We start from the raw sequence: 15,460 nt of genomic DNA, 5'->3' as shown, positions 1-15,460 counted from the left end.
TGGCCATACACATTTGACATGATTAATTATTGTTTATTATTACTCCTTCTATGTGAAAATCACTATTCGTATGTATGGTTAGTTGTTATTGTTATTATTATTATACAACGATAAGCGATCATTGGATATAATAAAAAATACTTGAGTACTTTTTTATTATTTTTTTTTATATATTTTCGACAACAAAGTCCATCTTTTTTTCTGCTACCCAAACAATTTATTGCTTGGATCGTTTTTTTTTTTTTTGCTGTTCGGGGAGTGAACGAAACACCAAAAAAGAATTGTATCGAATTTTGTTTTTGGTATGATGTGAATTAATGGTAGACAATGTATAATATGTTATATGATTACATCATCATCATCATAATGATGCTAATAAAATGGTATAACACTATATATTTGAAAAAGAGTGTGTTTGACACTTCCGTAACAGGAATTTTTTTTCTTTTACAACAAGAGAAAAACAGTTTGCTGGCAACAACGAAAAAAAAACAATCAGAATATACGATTGTTCACTGGATTTTTATTATTGAAAGATTGATTGATCCAAAATGCACGTGCTTCGATTAATTCAGTAATTCAAACTATTTTTTTGTTTTTTTGTTTTGTTTTGATTTTCGCAAATAAAAACAAAACAAAATAGTCATCTTGTTAATTAATCAATTTTGTTACGCAAAAAGTAATTCGATTATTTGATTGCATTCTCGATTCATTGTTAATTTGTGGCCAAATTAACTTTCTGTTCTCATTTTGTTCATGCATGTTCTCTTGTGAATTTTTTCTCTTTCCAGTTTTTTTTTGTTGCACAAGTCGATTTTGTTTTTCAAGTTCGATAAGTCTGAAATAACATTCTATGTAAATAAATCAAAATCATCAACAATGAAAACAATGGACAACTTTTTTTTTGGCTATTTGATTATAAAATGAACCATAAGTAAATTGTTTCAATCATTTATTTAGCCATTTGGTCAACAGAAATAAAAAGTAGAATAATAAATTGGATCAAAGTGTCAGTGTATTTGTATGTGTGCGAATGATGTTGATGGGGTCGTTGTCAGTCAAATGAACCGATGATGATTGTATTTACTTGGCCATATTTATGTTTGGTATGTTTCTGGATGATGAATACACGCATACATATATTTTTATATGGTTGTCGATTGTTGAATTTTTGTCAAATAACTTAAAACACACATACACGTATGTATACAATTTTCACCCAAATATCATTCAATACTATCCATTCAATCATAGGCTGATTTTGACTTTTTTTACGCTTAATGGAGCATGATGCACACACACACTACCAGAATCAAATTGTCTCGACAATCCGAACTGATTTGGATAATACACACACACACATACAAGGACAATCTTTTCAATACTTTTCACTATTCATTATTGTAGTTTTTAGTTCATTTTCATCATGATTTTATCATTATCATCATCCCATGGAATATGGTATGTTTGTCAACATGACCGTAAGTAATACCGCAAAAAAAGATATTCATCCCCCTCAACGTTTTTCTACCATTATATTCACTATAGTTCATCATGTCATTGAATTCATATTGAAAGTGTCCCGAGTTGTTTGAAAAGATGTCATTCATAGTGATGATGATTATGATTATTATATTAGTATTTGATTGAACCAGAAAGAAAAAACAATCACAACTTTATTCGTTGAATGATGTCATATTGTATTTTAGAAAAAAAATGTTAGTTTTTATAATATTCTATGTTCAGATAAGACTTGTCAACAAGATTCTTATTCTTCAATTTTTTTTCTTTTTACACCATACACATATTTCTATATAATATGATATGTAACATGTCTATTAAAAATATGAAACAACAAAATGAAGAATCAAAATTTTGGAACAGAAAAATTGTTATTTAAGATGACAAGACCATAATGAAATGAATAAAATGACAAAGAAAATACTGATAAGAAATGTCTACCATCAATATCATTATAATCATCAACAAAACTTTCTGGACAATAGAAATGGCAATAAAAATGTTTGTCGCTCTAATTAGATAGCATTTGGTTAGTTAGTTATTTTGATTATGATTATTTGTAACAAATTTACCACAAATATAATACACACATCAACAATAATCATCAGACCAGATCGGACATGGGTTGTAGCTAGCATTGTAGATTCTTATATAATGATGTTAATGGTGATCATTGTATTTTTTGATCGTTTCGTTTGTTCATCAAAATAAGTAAGTGTATTTGTGTTCAGTTTATTATATTTACACTATACTATCATTGTCATCATCATCATCATCATAATCATCGTTGACATTCGGAAATGATTCGTTTCCTATTTAAACAGTTTAAGTTAGACTATATGGAATTCTTAAATGATATATCCTATCTATATTAAAATATATACAGAATAATAATACAATAATTCGAGCATAAAACTCAAATCAACATAAATGCAATATGAACACAGAATATAAACGGAATCGAATTGGAATCGAATCAAATAAATGGATGGATAGATAGATAGATGAAATGGCAGAATGATAATAGTCAAATACTGATAATATTAGATAGATAGGAAATGAATGATTATAATCTATGACCATTTATAGAAAATTTCCCGTTTCAAATAACAGTTCATTTTTATTCATTGGTTTTATATTTGAATGACACAGTCGAATAATAAATGAGAACAACATGGAATGTTTATTGTTGCCTATTTGCAATGATATTTCAAATTTATTTTTCTTTTCGTTGATTTGATTCAAGATATTAGATATCATCAAATGATGAATGGAACAATTTCTTTATATCTAATTGATATTGTTGTCAAATAACAATCATACGATATTTCTTATGAATGATGACAAGAAAAAAAGAATTTTTTTCTTGCAAAGTTTCAAATCTACAAAAAAATGATTTGTTAATTCTTTTCACCGATTCGTTTGCTAATTACAACGTTATTTTCAGTTTTAGTAAAACTTGCCTATTTTTGTTAAATCACACCATCATTAATAAAACATTAATGACAACAAGTCGGTTAACGAATTATTATATTTTCTACCTAAAATTCATTGTATGATCGTTTGTCTTATTCAATTTTTGAGCTTATTTTTCATCATTATTTTCATCGGGTTATATCATTACATTCATCAACAACAACAACAAACGACAATAGAATTCTTTGGTTTGAAAACCATAGAATAACATGAATGACAAAAAAAATGTAAACAAAACAAATGAAAAATTTTTGGCAGCTCATTAATTTCATATTATCACTTTTCTTTCACAATAATTTTTAATGTATTTATTTGTTTTCTGTTTTTTTTTTTGCAAACATAATAATTTAAAACAGTTTAGGTAAATCACATCATCATTATTATTATTTATAAATAATGAGCATTTTCATAAATGTATAATAGTTTTTTATTTTCAAATTGTCTAATGATAATCAATTTATTCTCAAATCATCATTGTCATTATTTTTTTGCAAAAAATGATATGAAAAAGATGACAAACAGCAGTAAGCAAAGAGAAAAAATGAAAATTTTGTAACGAATAATTAATTACATCGCATACCATAATGCTACCAATCATTTTTTTGATGTGGTTTTTCTTTTTCTTTCATTTCAAACAATGTATTTAATTTAATGCTGAAAATAGAGAATTGATTTATGGATTTTTTCATATTCAATTTTATGAATATTAATAACGCTATATGTGAAAGTTTTCCCGGTTGTTCGTGTCGGGAATTTGATGTTGCGCGCCCAATAATGAGAAAGAAAAAAAAGGGAGAAAACATTAAATGTGCAAACAAAATATTTCTAATCACCGTTTAATATGTGGTAAAGTTTTTCATTGTCATTTCATTTTTTCGGTTATGATTAAAATTAATTAATTTACATTTCTCATTTCCGTCAAACATTTACCTATTTTTTCCAATGATAACTTGACTGTCATACGATTAATCCTGATGATTATTTTCCATTTAAATATTTATTCTTGTTTTTTCGAAAAATTTTGTTTGTTTGTTTGATTATAATTGATAATGATCATGATTGTTACAAATGATATTTTTTTTTAATTCATAAGCCATGAGACAAAACTCCCACACAATTCGATTAATAATGAATTAATGTAATTAATTGATAATGATAAACTAATGTAATTAATTGATTGATATCATTCTTATATCAATATGCGTGTTGTTTTGTACAGAAAATAAATATTGATTAGAAAACACGTTTCATGATAGTTCGACAATATTTAATAACTAGAGTATATATAATATATGAACAAATTGATTGTCGATCTTTCATGTCCAAATATCTTCTATTATTATTATTAATATAACATTATATTTAGGGATTCAATTTTATATTTCTCATTTCTTTTGGTGCACAAAATGTGTCAATAATAGTCAACAAATAAAACAAAAAACATAAAAATTGGACACATGTAGAGCGGAAATTTTGTTGTTGTTGTTGTTATTAGTTTCATATCGGATAGAGAGTTCAATGTTGAAAACAGAATCCGGTTAAATCTCGACATTTAATAATATCATCATTATTAATAAATAGAATTGCCCGTAACGAAAAAAAAAGTTTAGCCAAAGAGAGAAAGAGAAAATGGATCATTCTCAGTGTGTATATGGAATCTTTTAATAAATTCTAACAAAATGAAAGGTTCATAGTCTTACATAACATGTATCATATTATATTTCTATATATTGGACATATGAAGAATAGTATTGAAAATGATTTTTTATATATTCACATTCAAATGTTATATTCTATTCAGGTTTCATTTGTGTTTCTGCTTTTATGTGTATATTTGTATGTATTTATAACGATAAAGTTAATTGTAAATAATGATTAAAAAAACCTTAATAACTTTCTTGTGGCTTTGACTGATTGCTTGCTGTTTTTTTTTATTCTATTTTTTCGAGCAATATGCTCTCCTTCTCTTAGTGATATATTAATAAAAATACTAGTACCGCTACTGGTACTACAAAGGAACAAAAAAAAATAATATCACCAATCCAAACCATTTGTGATCCAAAAATTATTATCATCATTATATATAATAATAATGTAATAATGATACACTCACTCGGATCCAAAGAATTGAGAGAGATGCATGCTGCGAATGAAATTTGCTGAAATTGAATTGGATTTTAAGCGCGCGCGCTCTCTTACTTTTTTTCTTTGTTTGCCTTATTCCAATTCTTTTAAATGACATGGAAAAAATAGAGGAAACAAGCAAATATTATAGATTTGTTCATGTAAGTGGCCAATATATGTGGCTGTGATCGTGTATGTCCCGCATGAAATTTTTTTTTTTTTGATGTTGCCAATAATAACGATGATGTTCATCGTTAAATTCTATATAGAAAAAACAAGAACCACACATCTATACGATGATGGCGATGACGACGAATAAGAAAATTCTTATTTTATTAAATTTGAGGATTAAATTTAATTCCGTAGATTTTCTTTTCACGTTTTTGTTTTGTTTGTTTGTCGTTTGGTTTCCTCAAACACACACAGACCAAAAATAAACAAAATGAATCGAATTTTTTTTCTTTAAAAATACGGATATATCATTTGAACAAAGTGTAAAAGAATTTATAGTGAATCCCTGGAATATTAATAAACTGATATGACTGAATGAAACAAAAATATCATGAATGTAATATGTTAGAAGCTAAGTCAAAAACAGTAAGTTAAAAATAAAAGTGATGACAGCCAAGATCCACATTGAAAGAAAATAACTTTCAATTTATAAGTTTACAAATTTCTTTCCAAACATTAAATAATGATAATGATTTCATTTTATTTTTTTCTATTTAGTATGTAATAATATCAATAGTGGAATTGGCTATTTCATTTATAAAGAATTTGGAAAGAATAAAAAAACAAAAAATCTTTGATTTTCTTTAGCAATAATAATATTATTAGTATTTTTTCCATCCAAAAGATTTATTTTCATTGAACACACATATCAATTTAGTTTTCACATTTCAAAAACAAACAAACAAACGAAAACTGTTATTTTCATTAGGACATTTCTAAAATATAAATTGATTTAGTTTGTGTGCGTATGAAAAAAACAGAACACAAATCGATCGCAGACCTCTTGTGGTTTAATCAAATTCTTTCATCATCATCCTTATCAATATATTTCATATTGAATTTGAAATTTTCTTATTTAATTCTAAAATCGAAATTGGTTGGATTCCCAATTTCTTTCACATATTTTACATTTAGATAAATTTTCCTTCTGAACATTTATATGTTAATAATAATAATGATCATGACGATTAAGATGATTATGATAAATGTTCTAATGTTATTTATTATTTCTTTGTTAATGTTGCAATATTGTTGAATGAAGAAAACAAAAAAAACAAAAATCACAATTTTTATTTTCATCCAAAAATCATCATCAGTAGTAATTTAGTAGTTTCCGGTTTTCCGATTATTAGAGTTACATTGGAAATTATTATTATCATAATCATTATTTCAAATTCTTCAAATATTTAACAGAGAAGAGAAGAAAAAAAAAGAGTTGTTTGTGTGTCATTAATATGTATTTAATCGTTTATTATAATAAAATTGTAATTGTGATAAGAAGAATGTTAGGAAATGTAAGAATATATTTTCGATTCTTGTAACATATAACTTATGTAGTTAATAGTTTTAATGAAATGTATGAATCGTCATCTTAAATACATAAATAATAATAATAATAATAGAAAAAAGAGTCAATATTGACACATTTGATGTGTCTTATGTTTGTGTGTATATGTTTCTCTTATCACTTTGAACGTCGACAGAATAGAAGAGAGAGAAAAAAAATACATAGCCGATCAAATCAGGAGTTAAACCATAATAATGAGAATAATGATAATAGTTGATCGAAATAAGTTATTTAGCTTATGACACGTGGCTGGTTTTTCTCTAACGGATGATGATAGAAGATTGAAGATTGGAAAAAAAAATAAAACCCGTAAGTCATAAATGGTTTAGTCCACCGGGTCTACACGTGACCAATACCCAAAACCATAATGCGTATAATAAATACTTTTATTTGCTAACATAACAGTAACAGAATTTTTACTATCATTATCAGTGTATCTCAAATATCGACGACAAAGATAAGAATTTCGTTGTATTTGTGTGTATGATTCACATTTTTCAGAGTTTCACTTTCATCATTGTCGTCATCGTTGTCATTGTAAATGGAATGGAATGAATGAATTTTTAGCTATATTTGTTAGAATGGACATTATGTGACACTTTAAATAATGTACAAATGAAAATTCTAGATTCAATGTTCTAATCTGTTGGTCTTATCTTGAACGAAGGCTCAATCATATGACCAAAACAATATATATATCGTTTTCATTTTCAATATCTAGTTGATATCTTCAATATCAGATATGAATGTACACTTGTATTGTTTGGAAAATTTATCAAAGAAAAAATGGTGATCCGGTTTATGGTATCATCAATTCAATGTTTGGTCAATCATCAAAATAATGGTAGTTAGTTAGATTTAATTCTATCTGATAAATAGATCATCATTCAATTTAGGAATTTTTTTTGTGTTGTTCGCTCGAAACAAAAACGAAATTGTTCAATGCAATGAAAATTAGCTGAAAAAAAAACAAAGTGAAAAAGTTTAGGAAATTCAATATCAATTTTCTCTCTTTCCTTCAAATTGTATCGATCAAAAAATGATGTTGTCAACAAAATCTTTCCAATGATTTCAATTTTTTTATGAAAAATTTGTGAAAACAAAATAAAATATATTCTGGTTTCTGGATTTTCAAAATATATTAAATATAAATTGATTGATGTTGGATTTGAAAATTTTCCAACAGTCATATTAGCTATGGTATCCAGGCGTGCACGATTTATACCAAAGTAAAAAATCGATTGAAATATCTAAGAAGAGATTCAGATTTTTCATTTAATAAATGTTTACTATCAATAAACTGCATCATCATTATCATAACGGGTTACTTGTCTTGTCAATTTTTTTTGCATATTCAAAACTTATTCCTGTATCCACACTTTTTAGAACTTTTAAATTTGCGTCAAATGGTAGAAATTTATTGCTTTTTAATGCTAGTTTATCAAAGTTTATTTTTTCATGAAGTGAATAAGTAGTGAATCAGGCAGAAGGCAGAAAAAAAATGAAAAAAAAAGTTGCCCGCCATTAAGTTCGAATAAAAAATCTTAAACATTTTTTTTCTTGAATTGATTTCTTTCCTGAATCGTGAATCTGAATTGTGAATTCAACTTTCAAGCAAAGTATAAAGCATTTAAAATTGATCTTTTTCTTCACACTTTTTTTTGCTGTTGTTAGCTTGCTTCAATAATAAGAACTTTATTTTTTCATTGCCATTTTTCATTCTTCTTCAATTCTGTTTCTTACAAATCTACTTTTGAACATCACAATTGAAAAACTTTTGATCAAACGAGATATTCTTTCCAGCAAAAAAGCAGTATTCATATTTAATTAAACTTGTATTTTTTCTATTATAATAAATGTTCATTTCCAATGTGTTTCAAAAAACACACATACACACAATGACAACATTTTATTATTATTCATCTTATTCATTCGTAATCGAATCCATTTATATTTAAATTGACTATGGATGTTCATGTATGTGTGTGTGTGTGTGAAAATCACAATGTTGTCACACACCAAATCGTTATAAATTACGTTCCATTAACACACATAGATATTCATTTTATTCGATTTGGAAAATTCAAGTTAAATTTATATCAATGGTGAAACACACCGGGAACAAGGGCCACATTCTATAAGGTATAAATTTGATAACATCCACTCACATACACAAGCATTATCATCATCATCATCATCATAATCGAATTGAATTGAATTGATTCACATGTTTGGTTCATTGGATTCGATTTATATATATGACTTTATTATTTGGTTTTTCTTTCTCTCTATCTCTCCTTTATTATTTATTCTTGTGACGTGTTCCATATATATTATTTTATAATAGACTTTTTGACATTTTTTTTCTTCTTTTTTATTATTATTTTCAATTGTCGTAGTTCATATATTTTTTTCTGGTTTTGCAATATAACCTACCTCTAGTACAATCAAATGCGACAACAACATAAACATGCAATCAAAAAAAAAGAACCGAAAGTATCTCATTCTTTCTGAATGATAATAGATGTATACGATTTTTCAACTATTATAATATTTTTTTTAAGTAATTCAAAAGTCAGTGTGTTTGAGTATCCCAAAAATATAAACGATTTTTTTCATCTTGGTTCAACTGTGTGAACAATGTACTTTTATCGTCCACTAGCATCATTTGAATGTCCCTTTTTTCAATTCATTCATTCATTTTCTTTCATAGCTCTTGACATGGCAAGTGTATGGATAGTTATATTGTGTTATTTAAAAAAAAGAGAACCAAGAGAATCATGGTGTGTTTCGTTTATATATTTAGTATGTGTGTGTGTGTGTATAAGTGAGGGAATGAGATTGCCAATTGGCCTTTATTTGACTTATAATGGTATTTGTTCCAATAAAACGACACTTAACCGTGTTTAATGTATGTAATAGCCTAAACCATTGACTCGGGTATTATATACAATATAATTGCCATTATTGTATTTTTAAAAACGTTATTTTTTCTACTTTTTTTCGGATTCAATTTCTCATTCATTGTATACTAAAAACACACACTTTCACTCATTTTATTTGATGATGATTAAAAGCTCAATAGTGTGATTACATTATTACGGCTTCTATTTGTGTTGTATTTATTTAGTTTAGTTCCAGAGTATGCAACAACAAAAAAAAAGACCAATCTATAAGGACCATGTATAGTCTCTCTGTATAGACCTTTTTTTTATTGTTTGTCATTTCCGTGTGATTATTATTATTATTATTATGTTTGTATGATACTGTGTGATTTTGTTATTATTATTATTGTTAGTTTAACGGGAGTCATTTTCGGGTTGTCATTCGTTTTGTTGATCGGTTGGCTGATTCTTGTTCATTTTTCTTTTCAAAAGTGTCATTGTAATTTTTTTTTCTCTCTCCCTATCCAGATACATACAACAAACATAGTTACATTGTTTGACCATGTTGATCTTCATACTGATGATGATGATGATGATGATTGTCATCGATTTAAATTATATTTCAGATAGAAAAATTATCCAGTTATAAATACACACAAATCAAATTCATTGTAGTCATTTATATCAATGGTCCATTATATTGATGATGATTATCATTTTAAATTGTAAATGTGCGTATAATCTGCAAACAGTAGCAACTTGAGAGAGTGTGAAAAAAAAATGTAGCAAACAAATCTAAATACACACCCCAAAATGGTGGTATACGCGGATATTCAATTTAAAAATTTCAAGCGTTTTTTTTTGTTGTTCATTTTTCAACAACCAAACAAAAATTGTCAAAGTTTGTACCGAAAAAAAATTTAATTGATTTTTGTCAACACGTTTCGGTCACACACACACACACAATATAGGCGCCAATCACTGATTTGATATATCTATCAAGTAAAGAGATTGTCCGTCTTTTTTTTGACTTTTATTGTGTTTGTTTGCAGATCATGAATGGATAATAGATCAATTGAATTGAAATGATATATATTTAAAATGCTATTGTCATCAATGTCTGTCTGGTTTTGATTTTGTTGTTGTTATTGGACAACTTCATCACCGCGCAAACAACACACACTCAAACTTATTGTCTGGATAACTACTATTAAATGATGTTGAATGATGAATAGAGAAAGAATGAAAGAAAGAAATAAAAGTAGAAGGGAATAATAATCATTTTATGTGTATGTGTGGATCCCTCTTAAATGACAAACGTGAAAAAAAAGAAAAAATTCCGTTTTTTTTCAATTGACACATTTGATGTTGGTGTTGTTGGTTATTAATATTGAAATGAGGAGAAACAAAATTCGAGACTGGAAAAAAACTACTCGACTAAATAACTGACTTGACTTCAATTGAATTGATTTGACAAAAAAAACTTTTCGGAACTGAACTAAAATGAAATGAATTGTATGTGCCCAGTCAATTATAATAATCATATTATTAGCGTTATATTAGTGGCTATAATCGCACACACACACACACAAACTCATATACATAAAATACCATTTTGGAACTGAAAATTTTAGTTCATCGTTTTGTTATATAGTTTAGTTGTCATTGTTGTTTTGGGTTATTATTATTATTGTTTAACATCGACGACATGAATTCGTTACTTTATTTTTTTCCCGTTCTGTTATTGATCATTTTATTTTCGATTGAAAACTGTAAAAAAGACACAGTGAATGGGAATATAAAAAACCATAATGATGAAAAGTAAAAAACCAATAATAATACTTACTGTGATTGTCTTATTCTCTTTTGTCAATCATATATAGATTTTAATTTCAATTTTGTTGTTTGTTATAATAGGAAAAAAATAATAATATTTGATAATTTTGATTTATTTAATGAAATAACTACCTAAATATTCAAACAAATTGTATTCAAATATCTAAATGAGAAATGGAAAAGAATTCATGAAATTATTTTGTTGAAAAATTAAATCAATTTTCATCTTTTTTCTATTAGGAATACTGAAAGAGAATCATAAATATTTTGTTTTTTTACATTATTATCATCAATCTTATAAAAAAACCAAACCATTTTCAATCTAAATTTAAATTTAATTATTCTTCGATAATAATAATAACATTTGTCCTTCGTGACTCTCTAAACGTTTTTTTTTTGTTGTTGTTGTTGAAAAACTCTATATACTCTTTTCTGGTTTTGTTAACTGTAATTTCTACTTAATGAAAAAAGGAAAAAAATACTTTTGAGAATCCTCAATCAGCGTCAGGAAAGAAAGATCCCAGGTTCACGATATAGGTTTTTTTTCGGGTGCAAGGAAAATAAAATTTCAACAACTGTGTGATGTTTTAGATATGTGTGTATGTGTGATTGTATAGTTGTATTGAATATTGGTATATATTTTGAAGAAAATAAATTGAATTTAAAAATTTGAATTGAAAAATCAAAGCGGCTACGACAATGATGATAATGATGAAAACAGCGAAAGAGTTCATCGAAGCGAAACAACGTTTGTATTTCTATTTTTTTGCTTTTCTGATCTTCTATCCGTGCTATATTCTATATAAATAAGCATTGCTTTTGTCTTTCCTTGTATATTCAGTTCATTACACACAATTTTTTTTCGGTAGCATTTTGTTGTTTTTGCTATGTATGTGTGTGTGTGTGCTATTCTGTTAGTTTATTATTGAAAGAATCAGTTAAATACAAATATTACTGCTTCATGTCATTACTGTTAATTTAACAATATAATGGATTCTCTATAGAATATATCGTTAATGTCTTCGGGTTTTTTTCCCGATTCCAAAATTTATTCAATGATGCTATTCTCTGTCACATACACTACACACAACATTTTCGAAAATTGTATGCATGAAACTACATTCGAACAAAAAAGAAATTCTAACGATTTTAATTGAAATTTTGCTGAAAGCAACAAAAGAGAGAATTTTTTTTTGATTCAATTATTGAATGAATTAATTTACGGTCTCTCCATTTTTTTTAACTTTTATATTGTGAAAATCGTTTTATTATTGGCTTAAATTTGATTTATATCATAGTATAATAGACAACAATTTTAAAAAAGTAATGATTTTCATCTAAGTTTTGGGTAGACATCCTTAAAATGGGGATCACCAATTTTTTCACTATTAGATCACTTATCATTTTTATTGAGTTTTTTTTTGTTGAAGAAACTTTTTATCTTTTGTGGTGTTTGTTATGATTGGCTTCCTATATTCCTTTAATAGAATTGAAATTGAAACCCCCTTTTTTTGGATGAAAATAAGAAAAAAGTAATTTTAGTCAGAAAGCAAAAAAGATTTCATAGTGTTGTTCACAACACATAGAACATGCGTTCAATTTTTCAATCAATGAAAGAAAAAATTCAAATCTATAAGGTCCGTTTATTTTTGAAAGTCCCAATAATTTTTTCCCCATACACTTTTTTTTGAAGCTTTATCACAACATCATTATTATTCTACAATTTCTATTATAAAAACGATAATGTTTAGACATGGTCGAATAGATTTCAATTTTCTATAATTGAATTAAAATTCGTTTTCATTTTTGTTATACAAGTTTTATTCGGATAGATAATAGCGTAATGATATTGTAGTTTATATATAGTTAAAGTTAATTGACTGCGGAACTTCGAACCGAACCGAACAATGTTTAACTCTATCAACGGATGTTGATGTTGTTTTGTTGTTGTTGTCGTCTCTGGTATGTTGGAACCATATTGGAACAGATTAACTCTTTAACCATATAAAAATTGCATTATAACAATTGCAGTAAATTATTCTATGAACAAAAAAAAATCGACTAATGTTGCGAATGATGATGATGAAAATGTTTTTTCATTCTATGTTCATAGATATCATTTTTGTTGTTGTAAGGTACTAGAGAAACCTGAGTTCCTAACTATCATATCCTTGGGCAATATATCAAAGCCTGTTTCATTAGCCGAAAAAAGTCATACATTACTTAATCGAGAACATTTCGATTCAATTCATTCGTTCATAATGATGATGATGATGATAAAATCGTACGTCGTTGTAAATCGATAATTGTTTTTTTTTCATTTTGGGTTCATTTCATTTGTTTTTTTGTTTGTTTCGAAATTTTCGATAAGATTTTTTCGATCTTTTTCTTCTTCTTTTTCTTAATTCAATAGAACTTGTCAAACGGTGTAGAATTTATGGATTCACATGCTGTTATCAGGTTTCGTTACTATTTCTATTTTTTTCTTTTGTCTTTGTCCTTTGACAACCTGATTGGTCAGACCCGATTGATAATAATTATTGTCCGCTGTTATATGATTGTATGTCCGTGTGAATGTGTAAACATGGTCCACATTACTGCTGTTGTAGTTGTTTTTTTTACTTGATCATCAGAATTGACTTTGTTGAAATGTCTTTAACGATAGTCATTAGTTGAGTCTTTCAAGTTAATTTTCTAAGATTAATACTTATTTAATCAATGTGGAAAATTTTCTCGATAAAAAAAACAATAATTTTCCTCGTATTTTTTTTTGCGCAATTATTCATGGTGTGAATTTCAATTCGTATATCTCGTTATCACAGTCAATAAGCAGGTATGATATTGTTACATTCTATTCTGATTTTTTTTCCATTTGAATACAATTTTTTTCCAATTTCCAGAACTTGAATTGTCCATATTTTATTCATTCATTCATCTGACATTGACATTTGCCTTTATTTTTATCATTATTATTATTATTTTTTGTAGACTTTCTTCAATCAATTGAAGCCGAATGTAAATTGTTGATTTGTTGTTGAATAATAGATTGTACGACGATGGCGGCAAAATTCGTTGATCTGAACCTATGTATCTGAAACAATTATCTGAAACATACGCAGATATAATGACAGAAATCAAGTTGACTTTTGAAAATTTGAAAGAAAATAAAAATAATAACTACAAACAACAAACGAAGTCGACAACAACAACAACAACAGTAAAACAGTAACGAACAAGACAATAGAGACGCCAGTCGTTTAAGAATTTGTTCTTATGTGTCGGCAATGATCCTTTTGTTTGCTCGGTTAGTTTTGTATTATGAAAAAAAAGTTTCGAAAAAATTGCCTACATTTATATTGAATGTCTGATCATGATAATCGAATAATATTGATAATGAGATAAACATGAAAAGATTTGAATAAAAAACTTGTCACTACAATAATAATAATCAAAAGAAATCTGAATGAATTAATATTTTTATGAGAAAAGAATTCGGGCAGCTATTCATGGTACATGCTAATTTTTTTCAATCAATGTTTTTTGTTCGGGATGATAATAACAAGTTGCACCAAAAAAAAACCAAACAAATCAAATAGAAAAAAATTAATGAGAAAAAAGAAATAATTTTTTATTTGGTTTTTTCGATTTCATTTTGGTTTATTGTTTTGTTTTGTTTTTTTTGACTTTAATCATCAATTCTGATCTACATAATAAATATATATGACATACTTTGATATAAAATATCATTAATAATGGAACGAGAGAAAAAAAATCTAATCGAAAATAATTGGAATCAAGTTCTACAATTTATTCATTTCTTTCGTTCCTTCTCTCTCTCACTCTCTCATTTCAATTCATTTTCTTTTATTATTAAAAAAAAAATTCTTATTATATTTGAATTGAATTCATTCAAAAAAAACTTAATTTTCATTTTAATGACATTATCAGTTACGTTTAAGCGACACGTGTCATATGCTTCTTTTTTGTTGTTGCTGCTATTACCTTATAATTCTTGTTGTTGCACTTTTTTTTTGTTTTG

At 26.6% G+C, this 15,460-nt stretch overlaps 1 long non-coding RNA gene across 3 annotated transcripts; it reads left to right on the top strand.

Annotated features, from left to right (window-relative positions):
- The first annotated feature begins 775 nt into the window (after window positions 1-775).
- On the top strand, window positions 776-14,781 carry LOC142644913 (uncharacterized). 3 transcript variants are annotated; one of them, XR_012846120.1, is made up of 4 exons: window positions 776-1,200; window positions 1,255-1,461; window positions 1,549-1,718; window positions 1,866-1,951. It is a non-coding gene; the product is annotated as an uncharacterized LOC142644913 (long non-coding RNA). The 3 variants fall into 3 exon arrangements; XR_012846118.1 differs by having other exon boundaries at window positions 1,255-1,481; XR_012846126.1 differs by lacking the exons at window positions 1,549-1,718; window positions 1,866-1,951 and adding an exon at window positions 14,410-14,781 and having other exon boundaries at window positions 782-1,200; window positions 1,255-1,481.
- The last annotated feature ends 679 nt before the right edge of the window (window positions 14,782-15,460 follow it).

The sequence above is a fragment of the Dermatophagoides pteronyssinus genome, unplaced genomic scaffold (genome assembly GCF_027571235.1).
Source record: "Dermatophagoides pteronyssinus isolate colony J.1.1.1.1 unplaced genomic scaffold, Derpt_VIB-CSIC_2022.12 sq0001, whole genome shotgun sequence".
NCBI classification, from domain to species: Eukaryota; Metazoa; Arthropoda; class Arachnida; order Sarcoptiformes; family Pyroglyphidae; genus Dermatophagoides; species Dermatophagoides pteronyssinus.
This window is presented reverse-complemented; position numbering and strand designations above follow the sequence as displayed.